Raw genomic sequence first — 5,871 nt, 5'->3', positions numbered from 1 at the left:
ACCGCTTACCAGCGGGAAGGTAAACGGCGTTTCCGTGTGCGGCTCTGGCTCTGGCTCTGGCCAGAGCAGCGATGTCACGCTGGCCACGTGACCCGGAAGTGTCTCCGGACAGCGCTGGCCCCTGGCCTCTTAAGTGAGATGGGCGCACAACCCCAGAGTCTGTCAAGACTGGCCCGTATGGGCAGGGGTACCTTTACCTTTACCTTTACCTAGAAGGTATTGCAGTTTATGGCCACCAGGAGGCAATGATGCCTACTAAGAACTTGATGTTATGGATCAGAGCTTCTAAGAGTCTGAGGGATGCTATGGAGACAAAAGGCTCGTCCGTCTCAAAATCTACCTTGTGTGTTACTTGCTCCATGGTTTTATGTAAGGCAAAAACCCCCACTTCCTGCTACTTAGCAGTAACACAAAAAAAGGTTTTTGGAATTGGTTACATGGCAACTTGCCTGGCAGTGTAGTGACGTAAGATATGACAGCCACCCTCAAGCTGGTGCCTTCCAAATGTTGTTAGACTACAGCTCCCATCAGCCGAAGGCTGGGGTACAATCAAGCAGATGGCTTCTCAACAGCCTTGGGGGTAGCTGGTGCAAATGTCTTTGTCTGAGAGGAAGAGGACTCTACATACAGTGGCACCTCGGGTTAAGAGCTTAATTCATTCTGGAGGTCCGTTCTTAACCTGAAACTGTTCTTAACCTGAGGTACCCCTTTAGCTAATGGGGCCTCCTGCTGCCACCATGCCACGGCCACACAATTTCTGTTCTCATCCTGAAGCAAAGTTCTTAACCCGAGGTACTATTTCTGGGTTAGCAGAGTCTATAACCTGAAAGCGTCTGTAACCCAAGGTACCACTGTATTGAGTTGGGATGGCTTCCCATCCCCCCCCATTCTTAAGTGTAATACCATAAGAAGGGGCTGATAGATCGGGCCAATGGTCCATCAAGTCCAGCATGCTGTTCTCACAGTGGTCAGCCAGATGCTTGTGGTGAACCCTCAAGGAGCACCTGAGCATGAGAGTACTCTCCCCTCCAAAAACTGGTTTCCAAAAACTGGTTTCCAAAAACTGGTACTCAGAAGCATTACTACCGCTAACCGTGGAGGCAGAGGAAGGTATCTTGGCTAGTAACCATAGATAGCCTTATTCTCCATGAACTTGCCCCACTTTGTCCACTGTTGCTTAGTCCAAGTGTCTTCCCTAAGCCTTTTAACCAGGGAAGACTTTAGCAGTATGCACCATAGATTCCACTTGGGCCCTTTTTCCCCATCCTGTGACCACTTAACTTGGGAGAAAACCCAACAGAACACAAAAAGATTTGCTCCCAAGGGAACATCTGTAGGAACCTGCAGTTACCATAATGTGTTTCAAGCTATTTCATTGTATCAAACGCCAATAGCATAACTCCACCACCTAAAATTGAAACGAAACAAGGGCATATCACTTATGCCAATACTTGTTATTCACAGGACAGAACAGAAGGAGGCACAAGCGAGCCTGTTTCTTTGTTATTCTCATTTATTTTGAATCAGCTGATGCATTTATTTACTTCTGCTAGGGATGTGCACAGCCCTTTTCAAAGGACAAGAAGGTGGGGTCTCCATCCCAAGGACCTTCCCATCTAACATTCAGCACAAGGGACACAAAGGAGCATTTGAAGCAATCCTTCATTCTTGCATGCTTCATTGTATATCTTCACATAAGTAAAAAGCCCAGAAACTTTAAAATCTAAACAAGGGGTCTGGAATATCCATGGGGTGGTGGTGGATAGGTTTCTCTGTGGCTACACCTCTGCACAGATATTCTTCTTCTTGTCCCACTAACCTTGTGGTTCCCAGTGAGGACTATGGCTCAGTGGTAGAACATCTTTGTAGCTTGCAGAAGGTTCTGTGTTCAATCTCTGGTATCTCCAGGTAAGGCTGAGATTTGTACCCTGTCTGAAAACCCCTGGAGAGCCACAGGTGATAAACATAAACAAAACCAAGCTTGATGGACCTCGGTATAAGGCCAGGCCAGATTATTTTAAGTAGCACACTTTCAACTGGAATTTTGCATGGTTAGCGGGTGGGAAATAAGACTTTAGAAAGATTGTCCTTGTAGTGCTTTATAGCTTGTTTTCACTGGATGTTCCTGCCCAGTTAGACTCTTATATACCTGTACGAGAGGAGAGGTGGCTTCCTTCGAAGATTGTAAGATTTTCCATGAGTGGCTTTTCTTCCCTTAAAAGACTCAGAAGTCGGTAAGGAGGAATGAACAGCCCTGCATGGCCAAGAACTTATGTCACACAGGGAACCATAGCAGGGTTGATGTTTAACAGTGGCTACCTCTTTGGAAGCATTCGGAATTACCGGAACAACCACATGGATGGATGGCGGTGTTAACATAACATCTGAGTTGCGAAGCTGGGAGGAATGTGTGACACTGAGTCTGTAACGAGCCATGTTGGTGGAATAACCAGAAAGATCTACAATGACAGCCACAACAAAAATGCAGAGAATTAGATTATATCATTTCTATAGCATTTTTCTTTTAAAGTTGTTTTTTTTTTTAAGGAAAGGTTGTCTAAGATGAAGAAAAATTAGAACACAATAGAGGTGACATGATAGAAGTTTGTAATATTATGCATGGCATAGATAGAGAAAAGACACACCTCTCGCTCTCTGATTCAGGGACATCCGATGAAGTTGAACACTGGAAGGTTTGGGACAGATCTGACTTCTTTGATTCCCATAGAATCATAGAAAGCCACTTCCAAACTGGAGAGGAGGTGGGGTTGCAGGCCCACCCCCTCCCCACGCACGCGGGGGCTGGCTCTCAGCCTCCGCGAGAGCAGGGGAATCCTCAGGCGCGTCACCGCCCCGGCTAGCCAATCGGTGGGCCGGGGAGGCGTGGCCTTGCACATTTAAGGCTGGCATTCCTGGGAACTTTCCTCTCTTCCCCGTTCCAGCTGCTGCGGTTTCCCATCCCACCCTCCCTTAGGTTTAGTTAGCCCTGACCTTGCTATGTAGTCCGGTTGGTTACCGCAAGGGGCCTGGTAGGAATTTTTCCACTTGGCAAATTTCCAGCCATTTGGTTTTTTCGCCTACCTCGTAGCAAACGTCACAACTTTCCCGGTATTGGCAGTTAGGCATTGGCAAGGGTAATTGTTATGCAAATGAAGGGGGGAAGGAAGCGCCATCACCTTCCCCCTAAGCGAAGGGTAGTCCGGTAAAGGACTCCGGGGGGCGTTGCCCTATCCGAAGCCTATGGAGGTGTGGGCCTAAGGCACGCCCCCAAGCGGTGACACCCGAGGGATCCTAGTTGGCGTACTTCAGCAGGACTCCCCCGGCTGGTGGTTAACCCTTCCCGGTCTTCATGCAATTGGGCTGAAGCTGGGTAGTCGATAGGAGCCAATTCCTAAGGCCGATACCTCTCCATTCCTGTAATCAATAACGTTGTAGCCTTTTACGCCCATTAACCTTAAATAATGTGTCCTGTGTCTTCATTTCTCAAGGGGGGAGGGGACTTGCCACGCAACTGAAGAGTTGGAAGGGCCCCCAAGGATCATCAAGTCCAACCCCCCGCAATACAGGACTATGAGGTTGTCCCATACGGTGATCAGACCTGCAACCTTGGCACTGGTTAAACTTTGGAATTTGCTCCCGCAGGAGGCAACAGTTGGCTCCAACTTGGAAGGCTTCAAAAGAGGATTAGACAAATTGATGGAGGAAGAGAAGGATATCATGGCTACTGGACATAATGGCTAAGCTTTGCCTCCACAGGCTCTTCATATGTTTTGAAACACAAACAATGGGCAAATTGCCCTCACACATTATGCAGGTTCTCAGTCATCTGTGCAATATAAGTCGTTCACCAAGCTGAAACGCTATGAATCACCAATGCTGTTCTTTATTCCTTTCTGCTCTTTCATGCTATTTCTGTCTGGGGTTTACCACTGCACAATTATTTATTATTTATACACCACCCATCTAAATGGGTTGCCCCAGCCACTCTGGGTAGCATTCTCTCTCTCTCTCTCTCTCTCTCTCTCTCTCTCTCTCTCTCTCTCACACACACACACACACATATTAAAAAAAAAACTTTCCTATGCAGGGCAGCCTTCAGATGGCTTGGGGGGGGGGTCCACATAACTCCACATAACTCCATAACATCCAACATTTCTCTGGTGGAAGTAAGGTTGTCCTGTCAAACCCTCCAGCTTTCATTGAAAATTTCAATGAAAATAGGGACGTCCTAAGGAAAAGCAGGTGGTGTTGTGGGTTAAACCACAAAGCCTAGGGCTTGCCAATCAGAAGGTTGGTGGTTCGAATCCCCGCAATGGGGTGAGCTCCCGTTGCTTGGTCCCAGCTCCTGCCAACCTAGCAGTTCGAAAGCACTCCAGTGCAAGTAGATAAACAGGTACCGCTCCGGCAGTAAGGTAAACGGCGTTTCTGTACGCTGCTCTGGTTTGCCAGAAGCAGCTTAGTCATGCTGGCCACATGACCCGGAAGCTGTATGCCGGCTCCCTCGGCCAGTAAAGCGAGATGAGCGCCGCAACCCCAGAGTCAGTCGCGACTGGACCTAATGGTCACATGTCCCTTTACCTTTACCATTAAGGAAAAGCGGGGCATTCCGGGAACAAATCAGAAACTGGGACAGCTTCTGTAAATCCAGGACTGTCCTTGGAAAATAGGGACTCCTGGAGGGTCTGCAATAACTAAACAGAGTCCTGTTGGATCAGACCAAAAGCCTATCCAGTTCAGTATTCTGTTTTCACAGAGGTCAAGTGGATGCTTGTGGGAAGCTGGCAAGAAAGAAAAACAATTTAGAGTCTTACCTAGTGATTGAAGAGAAGCGGGTTACATCTGTTCCAGCCAAATTGCTTGCTGACTTAGGAATGACAGACACATATATACAGCCTTGAATAATAACACACCATCTAAAGGAGGGCTCTGAGCACAACTCAAATTGCTCTAAATTAATGTTTTCATCTTCTTTGCTGCTGTTAGCTCATCCCCCGCAGAATGATGTTTAGACTCCTGCCCAATGTGTATAATTTTGTAATGGAATGAGCCTGGAAACAGACCAGCAACGTTCAGTCTACAAACTCCAGGGTGCGTTTAAGTCAGTGATCTGTCTCTGACCTTAGATACTGCCTTTAACAATGAAGGATGAGCATAGCTATCATGACTGGTAGCCATTGACAGCCTGGTTCTCCGTGAATAGGCTTACCACCCATGCAAAACGTACATAAAGGTGACCTGCACCCAAATGTGTGTGAATTTCCTAAAGGTATGTTGGTTGCAGTTGCATAGCGTGGTTTGCCAGTGCCCAGGGCCACACAGAGGGGTGGGTGGGTGGGAAACGGATGTAGTACACATGCGCATTCAACTGCCTAATGGCATCTGTGTCACCCAGGAGATCACAGCCGCAGAGATAAGAAAAGAAGAGTCGGCCCAGACGCTCACACAACCAACCAGTGGTGTAGCATGTAGGGAACCACAAGGGTGGTTGCCCTGGGCACAACATTTTTAGGCGTGCAAAATTTCAACACCTGGTGCTGCCTCAATGCAGCTGTTTACTACCATCGCTGGGCTCCATTGTAAACGGCTTCTGCATGAGAACCAGGAAGTGACCTCTCCAGACAATGGAACTGAAGGAATGGGTTTCTGTGTAGCAAGTTTAAAACTGACTCAACCCCCCCCCCTTTTTTTGTTCTTTCAAAAGAGAGCATTTTAAAATGCGTAAAACTTGAGCTGTTGAGCAAAAGCATAATAAGGGCACAATTGCATAAACAAGCTCTCTCCTTTATCAGTCACGGCAAGGAATGACCTTGACTCTTTAGGGGAACAAAGGAAACACGTCAATACTTTATCTTATGTGCTCACCACAAAATA

At 47.4% G+C, this 5,871-nt stretch overlaps 1 long non-coding RNA gene across 1 annotated transcript; it reads right to left on the bottom strand.

The window, feature by feature from the left end:
• Positions 1-1,488: 1,488 nt before the first annotated feature.
• Positions 1,489-5,353, bottom strand: LOC307205902. The gene is made up of 2 exons (XR_013834175.1): positions 4,812-5,353; positions 1,489-2,459 (listed from the first exon to the last, which is right to left on the bottom strand). It is a non-coding gene; the product is annotated as an uncharacterized lncRNA (long non-coding RNA).
• Positions 5,354-5,871: the final 518 nt, after the last annotated feature.

Source organism: Podarcis cretensis (assembly GCF_951804945.1).
Source record: "Podarcis cretensis genome assembly, chromosome: 16".
NCBI lineage: Eukaryota > Metazoa > Chordata > Lepidosauria > Squamata > Lacertidae > Podarcis > Podarcis cretensis.
This window is presented reverse-complemented; position numbering and strand designations above follow the sequence as displayed.